Source organism: Protobothrops mucrosquamatus, unplaced genomic scaffold (genome assembly GCF_001527695.2).
Source record: "Protobothrops mucrosquamatus isolate PMUCROS unplaced genomic scaffold, P.Mucros_1.0 scaffold1676, whole genome shotgun sequence".
Taxonomy (NCBI): Eukaryota; Metazoa; Chordata; class Lepidosauria; order Squamata; family Viperidae; genus Protobothrops; species Protobothrops mucrosquamatus.
Genome location: NW_015387832.1, coordinates 14,465 through 29,245, shown reverse-complemented (window position 1 = coordinate 29,245; position 14,781 = coordinate 14,465).

Genomic DNA, 14,781 nt, shown 5'->3' with positions numbered 1-14,781 from the left:
GCTAGACTAAAAAATCTTTAAGCAGGGTCTGTGTTCCATGCATTAACATCCTGTTTGCTATTTCTTTATTCCCTTTGCATTGTCCTGGGAGTTGAGAGCAGAAAGAACTGTCACTTTGGCTTTTATCCCTTGGCAGGTAATGGGAGACTATGTCCCCTGCCTCTCGAGAAAACAGGGAGGAGAGATACTTACCGTCAGCTTGCTTCTTTCTTCCCTGCTAGAAGGAAAAGTTTCCAATTCTTGCTTCCTTTTGCATCTCCCTTCCTTTGGTTTCCAGTCAGGCAGAGATGTAATTTAATATTCCCCACCCTAGCAAGATGCATGCTTCAGATATGCCGAGGTTACAACTTTTGCCATCCTTAACCTAAGGAAGGGTGATACAGCTCTTGTAGGGGGTGTTTAATTTCATGCATTAAAAGCTATCTTGAACATAAGCCTGCAGAATATTACTTCTCTAGCCTGAAGAGCTTGTGCATGGTTTTCAAAGGGGTTGCATTAACTGTGAAAACGGGAGTAATGTGGCTCCATTTCACTGGGGAAGAGTATGGGAATAGCCCATACCATTTTCATAAGTGTGCAGAGCTTTGAAAGATGCAGATGTTTTTTAAGTAATAAATACTGCTATTGTTATATAATAATGATGTGAACCACAGTGCAGAAAAGATTCTGCACTAAGTTACTGAAAACCATGAATCACTCACAGCTACCATTAAGCCTAACTGGGGCTTAGAAAATGGAATTAGCTAGGCAATCCTGGTTCAGATTGCTCCACATTCTTCCCTTAGTTGAACTCCTTTTCGGATTGTCTGCTCGGCCACCCCCTCCTTGCGCTGAGTTCTTGGGAAGCTTCTGCTGCCTCTTGCTGCAAGCCACATGGTGCGGGGGCACCTGAGTCTCTGCAGACAAAGACTGCTCTGTGGGCCCCATTGGCTGGGAATTGCCTTTATTCTTTGTTGGAAGAAACACTTGTCATTTGTTTTTTTTTTAATACACCAGGCTCCTGTTCTGCCCGCCTGTGATTGCTTCTTTCTCGCTTTTGTGCTCTTTTTCCGTCTCTTGCTTTGTAAACAAGCAAGGGGTTTAAAGGGAACCCTTCCTGGGGATAGCCCCATTCCCTTCCCCACACTTGCACTGCCAATGAAGCGGAACCATGTCACCACCACTCGCCCAGTTGATGCAACTCCACCAGAGACAGGTCTTCAAATAACAATACCACCAACAGTTAGCATTCGTATAGAAAGGATTTACATGGTTTTTAATGCATGATCTTAACCATCTCTGCAATAGTGATGTCACCCTTCCCTGACCTGGCTAGCAGATTTGTATAGTTCAGCCTATACAGTATCCCCAAAAGGTGCAGGAACACAGTGTATGAGGGCTGTAAAAAAAACCTTACACTTTTAGGCTATGTATTTCTCTGGTCTCATGCTGCAGCCCTTATCTGAAGACAACATACGCAGCAACCTCCCAGTCCCCCATGCATGTCCATGCTGCCTAGCATAACCTTAAATTCTGTTCATAAAACAGCCAATGTTTTTTCATGTGTGTTTATCACCCTGTGTTTTGATACCAAACAGGAGCATTCCAGCTGGTGTTTTTGCTTGGGTTAATTGTTAATCATCGAATCAGGAAGCAAAAGAAAGGCCAGAAAATAGTTTTATCTGTAAACCACCATCTGAGTCCAGCAGGCTTAAAGAAAAAGAAGGCTTCAAAACCTAAATTTCAAATCCCCCCAATTAACAGCACTTGTTTCTGCAAATACAAAAGATTTGGCAACACAGGACTTGAATAAGGGAATGCAAGAAACTTACACCAGGAAGCAGCTGGGCCACTGAAGGATAAGGGATATCTTTATCAGAGACCAAGCTGGTTATGAAACACATTTGTACTTGGATTGTTATGAGGGAAGGGACAATGGTCTTGACCAAGCCAACTGTTGATTCAGCTTAGAAGAAAGCCTGTTGTGAAAATTTACTGTAGATGACTTCCCATTCTGAGCTGCCTCAGAAGTTCAACAATACTGAGGACTTTTAGGGAACCTCCATTGCAAATAATTGTAGGATGTTAGAATGCATTTATTGGTAAGAGCTAGCATCCTAACAAATCTTATAATGTGAAAGATAAAATTCTGAAGGGCTCTATTAGTCCTAAAGTACGACATAGAGTATGATAATCCTTCCCTACAGAGATCCATCCTATTTCTTCCCACCTAGGTTTCCTGAGTCTAGATAACACTTTGGTCTAGCCAAGGAGTATGAGAAGCTAGAGAAATACCAAGCTCTGAAGGAGGAACTAGGGAGGATGTGAAAAATAAGGATCAAAGTGGAGGACTCGGGCTGTGGCTCCTACAATGGGAGGGTGGCTCCAACAGATCCCAGAAACAACATCAATGAACTGCTAAGATTTGGGGCAGAACTTCTGAAAGAAGATTGAGAAAGACACATAACTACCCATAGGGAGAGAATTTTTAAAACAAACACACACACACACACACACTGACTGTAAAGAGTGTGAGGGAGATGATGCAAAGGTCATAATAAATGGAGGCATTGTTCACAAATTACTTTTTCGGCACTCAAACAGTCGCTGTTTGAAACAGTCACTAAGTGTAATGACAAGTGTAAGCTAGGCTTTAGAAAAAAGACCTAAATGTAATCAAGGCAGAGTTCAAAATTTAGCAGTGATTGTTATGGAGCTCCTAGACTCCTACAGAAACAGCATTTGGCACCTGACACAGCTGAAAACGCACCTGCGTGTCCAGTCCTGCTCTGGATGTGATTCTTAATGGGTAATGAAAGTGGGCTTGGCAATAAGCAGCACCACCAGGAATGAGTGTGACAATCAAGATCCATCAGTATGATACTGAAGAACATCACCTATCAACCTGACCTATCAGCCTGACCTATCAGCGTGACTTCAATACCTGGGAAAATTCTGGAAAAGATAATCAAGCAATGAATCAGCAAACACCTAGAGGCAAACAAAGTCATTACCAAAAGCCAACATGGGTTTGTCGAAAACAGAGCATGCCAGACAAATCTTATTGCATTCTTTGACCAGGCGACAAAATTAGTGGACCAGAGGAATGCTGTGAATATAATTTATTTGGACTTCAGTAAGGCATTTGATAAAGTAGATTACAACCTACTACTTGATAAGATAGAAAAATGTGACAGCATCATCACCAGAGGGATTCGTTGCTGGCTGACCGGCCGTACTCAGAATGTGGCCCTCAATGGAACTGCATCTACATGGAGGGAAGTGTGTAGTGAGGTGCCCCAGGGCTCTGTTCTGGGCCCAGTGCTCTTCAACATCTTCATCAATGATTTGGACAAGGGGATAGATGGGGAACACATCAAATTTACAGATGACACCAAGCTGGCAGCAATAGCTAACACTCCAGAAGACAGGTTTAAGATACAGAAGGATCTTCAGACTTGAACATTGGGCGCTATCTAACAAAATGAAATTCAGTGGTGAAAAAAGTAAGGTTCTACATTTAGGCAAGAAAAACCAAATGTACAGGTATAGTATAGGGGGTACCTTGCTCAATAGTAGTAACTGTGAGAGGGACCTCGGAGTCTTAGTGGACAATCATTTAAATATGAGCCAGCAGTGTGCTGCAGCTGCCAAAAAAGCCAACACAGTGCTAGGCTGCATTAACAGAGGGATAGAATCAAGATCACGTGAAGTGTTAATACCAATTTACAATGCCTTGGTAAGGCCACACTTGGAATACTGCATCCAGTTTTGGTCACCACGATGTAAAACAGATGTTGAGACTCTAGAAAGAGTACAGAGAAGAGCAACAAAGATGATTAGGGGACTGGAGGCTAAAGCATATAAGGAACGGTTGCTGGAACTGGGTATATCTAGTTTAATGAAGAAAAGGACTAGGGGTGACATGATAGCAGTGTTCCAATATCTAAGGCACTGCCACAAAGAAGATGGAGTCACGTTATTCTCCAAAGCACCTGAAGGCAGGACAAGAAGCAATGGATGGAAACTAACCAAAGAGAGAAGCAAACTAGAACTAAGGAGAAATTTCCTGGCAGTTAGAACAATTAATCAGTGGAACAACCTGCCTTCAGAAGCTGTGAATGCTCCAACACCTGAAGTTTTTAAGAACAGACTGGATAGAAAGGCAGCTGGCATGGAAGCTTGCCCAACAGTGAAACTTTGCTGTTTCGGTTCCTTGGGTAGTTCAAAGGCTGGGATGTCTACGAAAATCTCTTTTTAGTCTTTTATACTTTATATTCAAACTGCAGAGGGGAAGAATAAGAATAAAGCCAATGTCTTGTGATTTGGAGGTATTATTATTATTAATAATAATATATATTAATTATGTATTGGTCAGATGTAAAGGTAGACCTACAGTATGAGGTTTAATCAGATCTATTTTAAATTGGGTTTAACTTAAATTTAACTTAAATTAAAAGTAATCTGTTCATTAACAAAGTTTCAACTTTAATTTGTTTTAAGTCAATATCCATATTAAACTCCAAATATAAATGTTTCCACCTTGTTTGACAACTTCTTAAAAATAATTCAATCTTTTGCAAGCAACCAAATTTTGTTTTATTGGGCCAATTTCATTCCACATAGAAAGCTGGCATTTCCACTCATTAAACTAAATGGATATGCCAGTGGTAAATGTCCCAAAAGATTAATAAAATGCCTTCTTGTAATTTAAAGCCACACCGTGCATGGTAACATTAATAGTATTAACTTACCTTGAACAAAATCCTAATCATTTAGATACACTAAAAATTGAAGGGATTTTTTTTAACTACAAAGGTAAACTTTGTAGGGTAGGCAAGGCGGGTTGTATGACGTATGTGAGTTCCGGCACCTTTTTTTTTTTTTTTTTTTTACAAAAAAAGCATTGGAGCTATGGTTGCCATACATTTCCAGATAACATTGAGGTGTAGGTTTTCTTATTATATAAGAATCTTGGGAAATAGCATTGTTTGGAAAAATGAGCACATCAGGAAAGCTCAGTTAAGATGTTTTTTTTTTTTAAAAAAAAATATCCTTCATTTTTTTGTTATAACAATAGCAACTCCTAATAGATTGCTTCCATCTATTTTGGAACAAAAAGATTGAATATGTGTGTTTCAAATTATAGCCTCTTAAGTTTAGAAATGTATAATATATACACGCCCAATTTCTGTGTTTTAAAAAATATATTTTACTGGTCTGTTATATATCATGTCTCAACTTGGTAGATTGTAGAAATATATATTGTGTCATGTGTCTGGTTAACGAAACACTTAAAAGAACTTTCAGGCATTTTTTTAACCTAAAAGCCTTTATTAAGGTTACAGAGATGTCAGTACGGCATGGTGGAATGCTTAGATCTGGTTTTCTTTTCCGTTGCACATACATTCCAGGCATTTTTCCCTCCCCTATTTTGGGGTCATGGTTCACATCTTCCAATTAACTTGGAAGATGTGATTCACTTCCGGTTCCTTTTTCCCGGGCTTTCCTTATTCTCCTCCCCTTTCATTGTTGCCTGATTTAACTATAAAAATACCAGACAGTTCTGCATATTGTCAAAGCAAGAATATACAGTATTTGCAGCGTTGACATCTTGGATGAAAGGCCTTTTGCAATTTTGTAAAAAAAAAATCTGTATTTGGAAATTTACTTCTTGCGGCAGTATTGATCAATGTGTTACAGTCCGAGAACCATTTTACTGGATTTCCTGTTTCCAATTGACCACTTTTGATAGGTGACTCATGATAAGCTCCATAAGGGAAGGGGGGAGAGGTTCAGGCTAGCCATACCATAGAATCTCTCAGGATAGCTTAGAGGTAGTTTAGAAGGTTATAGCTTTAGTTTGGCAATATTCTGTCCATTAGGTATAAGCAAATAAAGAACTAGATTAGATTAGATTTTTGCGGTGTCATTCTGGGCTTGGGCTGGCACCTCCAACTTCCCCTCTGATTCCATTCCTTTTTTCTTTCTTGTGTTGATGTTAATGGAATCTAATTGACACAAGAGTTATGGCAGACGTTGCCCCTCACTGGGACAAAAAATATTATGCCATCCATGCCATTTGCCTCTTAGTCCTTTTTTGGCACGTGTCTCAATTCTATTCTGTGAATGACAGGTAAAGGGAAGGTGGAATTGATCAGTGCACTAATGAAAACTCTTAGATTTCAGTATAATTAGTTGTTTAGAAATAGTACATAATGTATTGTTCCGTGTAATTTCATCCTTTCTTTCTCTGACTTATTGCTGTTGGAACTCTCCTTGTCATTTCTTATAGCCCAGCGGAAAGGACAAGTGATACGAATTCTCCCTCTCAGCTAAAACCCTAAAATGTACTAGGGCCTTTTCCCATTACTGGTGTGAAAATTACTGTCCCACTGCTGACACCCATCCTGTCTTTACTGCCTCCCTTCCTGGCCCTTGCAGCTATTTGATTTACTTCTGATGTACAGCAGTGGGTAACAAGCTTAATAGATTGTATACATCTTGTCCCTGCCCTTGGAGGGAATTGGCATAAGAAGAAAAACCCCTTTAACACCAGTACAGCTAGTAATGACTAAGCCTGCCTCATTCACAGGCTGAGGATCAGAAGGCCATGGGGGGAGAGAGAGAGTCAAGGAAATGTATTGATGGCACCTCTAAGGACAGAGAAGAAGCCCAGGCCTGCGTTCATATACTCCCAGTGTCTCCCCAGTTTCATTTTCTGCTGAACAAGTTATTATTTCTTCTGGGGAAATAAAAAGGAAACAGCCCAGATATGGGAATATATTTCGTATGAGCCATAGTATGAGAAAGAGGTGATCCATGAAAGTGACAGCTTGCTTTATGGTGTGTTCTCATTAGATTTACAATACTTTATTTGGGTTGTAACTTTATCAACTGGGCAGGTGAATTGACATTTTATAGCCTTTGCCTTCCAGCCAGTTCCTTGTCTTGGCTTCTTCCCCTTTTGAAACCTAATTCTGCTGGCCTCCCCAGAATGAGAAGCCCCCCCCACTTCACCCTTACCGTCATCCCTCTGGCTCTGGGCATATTTTCCTAACTCAGCTGACCCCACAAGCACTTCAGGGTTTGGAATGCATAAATGTCATTTCTAAATACACATTTTCATTTTGGAAATGTTAAGCATGGTCCCAGGTTCAGCTTACAGTTACTTGCTCACACAGCCTTGGTCAGCCACTACTCTCAAATCACTTTCAACCCAACTGTTTCTTTGGAATATATGGAGACCCAGGAAATTTAAAATAACAGCAAAACGTCACTGGTTACAATATACACTTTCTATTTCTCACATGCACCCATGCATTCATCTATATTTACCCACACTCTTCTTAACTAGGCTAGCAGGCACTAGCCAGAGGGACAGAAGGCATCAACTCTGGCTCCAAAGATGACTCAAAGAGTGGGCAGGCTTCAGGATGCCTTTTACCCCCCACCCCCCAAATTCCTTGCTTTGTTGATTTTCAAAACTGGCGGCTACTCTTGTTGGTTTTCAAGTCTGTAGTGGTTGTTGGGACTTGGAGAGGAGTTCCCATGTGTTCAGGCCCAATTTCTTTTGGATGGTTCAGGTGACAATTTTCCTTTGTTTCCTTAAGAACTGATTCTTTCTTATCTATCTCCTGAAGGAATATTTTAGAGAAGGTTTCTGGCTCTTTGTGCATCCTACTTATAAGCCAGCCTCAAACCTTAGCAAGGGAAGCTTCCAAAAGTGGAATAAAATGTTTAAGTTTTAACACTACTACATAACAGATAAAAACTTCCTTGGTTCCTTGTAATCGATCATAAAAGGGACATTGGTTCAATATCCTTTGTTTTCATAGCAAAGTATTTCAGTTAGTGTTAAAATTATTTCTCCGTTGAGAAGTACAGTTTGTTAGCAAAGATAGTTTGTGATACTTTGTCACATTGCTGTTGACTGTGAGGCACCTGTATAAGCTTCCAGCTGATTGTGCAGAGCTTGACATGGTCTCCCGTTGGCAGGTATTTAAATCAGTGAATGAAATCTTTTGCTGAAATGGATGGTCGATTCCTTGCTTTATTGATTGAATAAATGAAATCTCTGCCCTTTATTTTCAGATACTTCTGCGATATTTATGTAAAACATGTAGTTAATAAGATGTACTTATGTACCTTTTATGTAATTGTGGAAGTACATATATAGTGTACATGTAGTTCTATAATTAAAGTTTTGATGATCAAATAAGTTGAGAAAAGATACTGAACCAGCTCACAAGGGGTCTAAGATACTTGTTGCTGAAGATTTTCCAGTTCAAACATAACCCAAAAATCAGATGATTGTGGAGATATAACTGCTCAATATTTGCCAACTGAAGATGATTTTTGGAGAAGGATGAGTCAAATCAGCTGATGAAGAGATGTTGAGTGATGCCCGTGAATATGAATGTAATAACACAGTTCAAGGAACTGATGGCATAATCAGAAAAAAACATCTGGATACAAGCGTTTCAGTCCCTAGGAAAGCCATTTGACTTTTACTTTCAGAAAATGGATAAGTTCCCTTTGGAAATGTATTTAGCTAATAGATGTTGGGAAGACAAAAGAACAGTATTTAATGTGTTTCACATAAGGTCTGTAAATTGTATGTTCAGCACCAATTTGGTCCAGTTGTTTGAATTGTTTGAATTAGGATACAGACCCTGGTGCAAATCCTTCTTTTGGCTACAATTCTGAGTGACATAAATCAGCCAGACTCTTTCTCACTTATGCTAATCTGCCTCTTTGATTAGAGGGACAAGTTGTCCCACATCCTGAGATCCGCAAGTCTTCCCAAATACAGTCCCCTTTATCCCTGTGGGATAGCAACCCAGCTCAACATAATGTCCCACAACAAATAAATGTAAAAGTGACTCCCACATTTCAGAGTGTTTACTGAAGTAGCACCATAGGCATTCTGGATGTGTAAATGCCTCTATCAGAACCTTGCAGATCCTGGCAGGATATTTGGGTGGCACTATCTCCCCCAGACATTAGGCTAAGGGTTTAGGTGGCAGTAATAGATTAACACTTGTGTCAGGAGCATTGTGGGGAAATGTAAGTGAAGGCTACTGAATTGGGTGAAGAAGGAGGGGAGATGTTGCTTAAGCCTTAAAGCACGGGGCCTCCAAACTTAGCCGCTTTAAGACTTGTGGACTTCAACTCCCAGAATTCCTCAGTGAGCCATGCTGGCTGAGGAATTCTGGGAGTTGAAGTCCACAAGTCTTAAAGTGGCCAAGTTTGGAGACCCCTGCCTTAAAGGGATCAGTGGTTCCCTTTCTCCATTCATTCTACTGTCCTTCAGGTGCATTACAGTCCTGGCTCAGCTGGAGGATGCAGCTGGATTGTTCTTTGACAAGCAGAAATTCCACAGAGGTTCTCAGTACAGGTAGTCCTTGACTTACAACAGTTCATTTAGTGACTGTTAGAAGTTACAATGCTACTGAAAAAAAGCAAGTTATGACTGTTTTTTCACACTTAGGACCATTGCAGCATCCCCATGGACACATGATCAAAATTCAGTCACTTGGTTATTGACTGATATTTATGACAGTTGCAGTATCCCAAGGTCATGTGATCCCCTTTTGCAACTTTCTGGCAAGCAAGATCAATAAGGAAGCCAGATTTACTTAACAACCGTGTCACTACCTTAACAACTGCAGTGATTCACTTAACAACTGTGGCAAGAAAATGGGGCAAAATTCACTTAACAAATGTCTTGTTTAGCAACAGAAATTTTGGGCTCAGTTCTGATCATAAATTGAGGATTCCCACAACATTGTCAAACTACCTAGTAGGGCTGTATTACTATTATCCTTCTCCTCTTTTCTATTACCTATTCCTTATCTTCTTATGACTATAACTTTGTTGCGTGTATCTTACAATTTATATTGCTTTATTTAGTGTCCTAGTATGATTTATGTTGATTGCTCTTTAGTATACTATGACCATCACTGAGTGTTGTATCTTATGATTTATGAAGAATGTTTTTTTATGATTATAAGCATGATTTATCAATTGTTGCTTGTATGTACACTGAAAGCTTATGCACCAGAGAAAAATTCCTTGTGTGTCCAATTACACTTGGCCAGCAAAGAATTGTATTCTATTCTAAAAAAAAAAAAAAGTTAAGGACTATCTGTTCAGGTAGTTCAGAGAGAAAAAGAAACAAGTTTCACCTCTGGGGAAGAATCTGCAACCCACTTAGAGGTTGAATTACTGATAACCATTTGTGTTTATCACTGGAGCTGATAGCTTAAGGGCGGAAGCACTTGAAGCAAATAGTGGGTCCAAGGCATTTCAAACAGCAGGAAAACTACTTATGGTACAATGTTCTGCAGGTCCTGAGTAGGATGTTTCATTTATATAAGATGAGATATTTAGCTCTGGACTGAACTGGATTCTAAGGTATGGAGTAGCATGAATGGGATATTGGAAGTGCAATATATTCTTGTATGGTAGCACTGTACCATTACAACCTGGGATGAAGGAAAAGAGATTGAAGGTGCAGCAGAGTGTTTTTGTAAGGGGAAGAACGATTCAGAGGAGAAGAAGGGGCAGTTTGGCTAGTCTAAAGAAAAGAAGAAATAGGGGAGACATGATAGCAGTATTCCAATATTTGAGAGGCTGTCACAAAGAAGAGGGGGTCAACTTATTCTCCAAAGCACCAGAGGGCAAGACAAGAAACAATGGTTGGAAACTGACCAAAGAGAGAAGCAACCTGGAATTAAGGAGAACACCAGTGAGGACAATTAACCAGTGAAACAGCTTGCCTTCAGAAATCACGAGTGCTCCATCACTGGAGGTTTTTAAAAAGAGACTGGACAGTCACTTGTCAGAGATGGTATAGGTTCTCCTGCTTGAGGGAAGTGGGCTGGACTAGAAGAGCTCCAAGGTCCCTTCCAGCTCTATTCTATCCAGTCCTTACCAGTCAAATTAAACAATTTTGCAGCACAGTGTCACCTGGTGGCTGATGTGTATATTGCAAGATACTGCATGAACCAAATTTCTTCCAGGGTGGTGGATTGGTTGCTCTTTTTTTCCCTTTGTTGCAGAAGATTACTGTTAATAAGATGTCAGCCCTTTTGGAAAGGGTCCATTTGATGAAAGCATCCATTTCAGCTATCCTTGTTGATATTGGTTCCAGGTGTCAACTGGACACAAATTTCTGGCCTGAAGACAAGAATGAAAATGTAATCATGAAGTCTTTAGCAGCCCAGGATTTTGTGAGGTCTTGGCAGATCAAGTTTCAAATCCCTCTTCAGGCACTGGGCTCTTGGGTGCCTCTGACCTTGTTCCCTCAGTTTAACCTACTCGCAGGGTTGATGGGAGGACAAATAGAAAGCAAAGGACTATTGAGCTTTTTTGAGAAAAAAGCAGGGATATAAATGTAGTCAGCAAACAAAACACCGATTTTTTTTCTTTTACTGCAACTCCTATGTGTCTCTGTTACATAAGTTGCATAAGTACTGTTGTGTCTCTGTTGCATAAGTTAATTAAGCATTTTCTATTTGTTGCATCATCCAGAAGACAAGTGGATTCAGAGTAATGTTTTTGATTCCTTTATTTCCATTTAGACTAGCATCTCTGTGCTGCAAAAATCTGGACAGCCATCAGATGGCAGTGTTGATTTGAATGTTCTCTGGTGTTGTCAGATTTTTTTTTATTTTTTTTGCAGCCCCAATATAATAGCTTGATTTCTGTATTTAAAAAAAAACTCAGTCATTGTCACATGTCTTACATTTGCTTTTCTTCACTCTAAAATCTGCTGGATCATAATTTATTTTATTTAGACACTGCTCAATTCTAAACCAATTCTGTGTGGCTTACAACATAAGAAACAACATGAGGTAAACAAGATAACAAATCTGGCACAAGACACAAAATCCAGTCTGGTCTAGTAGTTAAGCACAGGGGTCTTCAAACTTGGCCCTTTTATGACTTGTGGACTTCAACTCCCAGAATTCCATGCTGGCTGAGGAATTCTGGGAGTTGAAGTCCACAAGTCATAAAAGGGCCAAGTTTGAAGACCCCTGAGTTAAGGGATCAGGATAGAAGCCAGGAGACGGTGAGTTCTAGTCCCACCTTAGGCATGAAAGCCAGCTGGTTGACTAGGCCAGCCTCTCTCTCAGCTCAACCCATATCACAGAGTTGTTGTGGGGAAAATAGGAGAAGGAAGGAGTATTATGTATGTTCACCATCTTGAAATATTTATAAAAATAATAAAGGTGGGATAAAAATAAGTACTCAAAAAATAAACTCTCCACAATTGTGAGGATTCTTAGTTAAGATTTTGAACCAATGATTGCAGAAGGCAACTACATTTTAGGATAAAATATAATAAAAATGTATAGTATTGAAAAGGGGTTGGCTCTCCTTTACTGGGACAGTTAAACAAAAGCTAGGAGTCGTGTATCTGGGAGGCTACATTTGTATCCTTCAGTATATATCCTGCATTAAACAAGGGCTGAACTTTCACATCTGAAATAGATCAATAGTGTAAACTGTTGGTGTGGCATTATTTCAGGATAATGTTCACGTGCTATAATGTTTGATCACCCTATGCTGCTTTCGGAAATACTACCAAACCCACAAAATCTGTTTACAGCTGTGGGAAGTCAGAGCCCCAGAGAAGGAAATATTAAAAGGGCAGAAAAATATATTTCCTCAAAAGTATTTTAAAAAGCAGAAACCAACTTTGGCTCCAAATCTATCTCTCTGTCCCAAGCAAGACCTAGCTCCATACAAATGCAGATGTAAAACCATCAGAAAGTTGAAGCCAGAGCAATCAAGAAGACAAAGAGAAAATCTGCATGCCCCACCCAAACTCTAGGAGTCATTAGCCCCATCACCTGGGAAGCAGGATATGATAATAGGATTAAACCACAGATATCAAGGCCTAGAAAAGCACTCAGAAATAGCCTCAAAGTTCATGCCACAGGAACAGGAAACTATTCCAAACAGGGCTAGAGGGGGTATAAAAACCTTCTACCCATGTGCTCACTCTCTTTCTTCTCTCCTCTGCTCTTTCCTGAAGAACCATCTTTCTGCTTCTGCAATAAACTGTAACCTTCTTCCCAAAGCAGTCGCCATGTTGCTTATTTATCCCTGGCTTGGATGAACCAGGATGAAGACTTACTTCTATCACAGCTGAGGCAAAAATTATATTTGGGCCTTCAGTTTGATTGTACTCTTGTGAGGGGAAAACAACAGTAACACTTTTGTGGGAACAATCCAGAGAAAAGAAATATTTTTGGGAATATTAAAAAGGCAGATATATTTCCCCAAAGGAATAATGGAGAAGATCTTTTAAAAAGGCAGAAACCTCTCCACACACACCCTCCCCCCAGCCAGACAACTCAGCAGAAACCAGCTTTTAGAAATGCAGATGTAATAATCTATTCAGGAAGGTTGGAGCCCTCCAGCTAGAAGCTGAAGAGATCAGGAAGACAAAGATCCTTAAAATCTACATACCCCACCCAAACTCTAAGACAGGACATAATAGGATTAACCCACCACTATCAGAATACCAGAAAGGCACACTCAGACTTAAGGCAAAGTTCATGACACAGGAACAACTCCAAACAAAAGCCCAAGAAGGTATAAAAACCCACTCCCTACTACATGTGGTCTCTTTTCTTCCAGAGCCATCTTTCTGTCTGGCTCTCCTCTTCAATAAACTACAACCTTCTTTCTAAAGCAGTCGCCATGTTGTTTATTCCTAGCTTGGACTGGACCCTAATGAAGACTTTTCCTTCAACACTATCATGTCTGCAGCTGAACTTTGCATTAGTAATGAGCTATGTCCCAATGCTTCTGATCAATATGATGTGTTTTTGAGTTTAGGACAAGCCCTGCTATGGTTTCCTGGAGAGCAAAGGAAAGGATGTAAGGAACAGAGTGCTGGAGAAAAGCCAACTACAAGCAGTCAATTTTTGGAGCTACTATACATTTAGAGAGGAGATGTAATCAATTAGGAACTGGGACCTGTCAATGTGATGCACTCACTGGACAAATTTGGTCTTTATTCTTGGTTAGCTCTCATTTAAATATAACTAGAAGAGCATAAGACTGACCACCTCTCATTGTCTCCACCTGCTGTGGACTCAAATAATTCCAATGTTATGTAAATTTTGGGGTGGACCTAATCCTGTTGGAGCACTACTACGATCTGTAACTGAACAGGTGGAGGTTTCAGGAGAGGCAGAGAAATGGATTAACAGAGACTGCCTTGTCAACATTCTGCAGGATCTCTTTTGTTGTAATCTGACAGGACAGCAAAGCCTTAGCAAGCATGTTAATATTCCTCCAAAGCATGGAAAATGGGTGGAATGGGAGATGAAAATTGCTACTACTTCCAGGAATAATTGTCTTTGTTAAGAGTCAAGACATGCTATTAAAGTAATACTAGATGTGATCTGTTCTAATAATGCATCCATTCAGAATGCACCATTCCTCCAATAGAAAATGTATTTTGTGTAAGAAATTGTTGAACAGGTTAAATAGACAGCATACATTACTTTTACAATAGTATTACTCCCTTCTCTTTTTCCTCACTCTCATACTCAGCAGCAGGAACTAGATGTCTTCCTCAGAGGTTGTCCTGTTTGTGTCTCTGCACAGTTCTGTGTAAATTGTGGGTGAGAATATTTTTTATTTCCCCACAATTCCTGAGAATACAGAAACCACAGTTGTCCTAAAACCTTCCCCCCAGCAGATATTTCTGTTTGCAATGACCTTCATGATTTCTACTTGGTTTTGGATACCACACTTAATTTTTTTTCCTTGGAC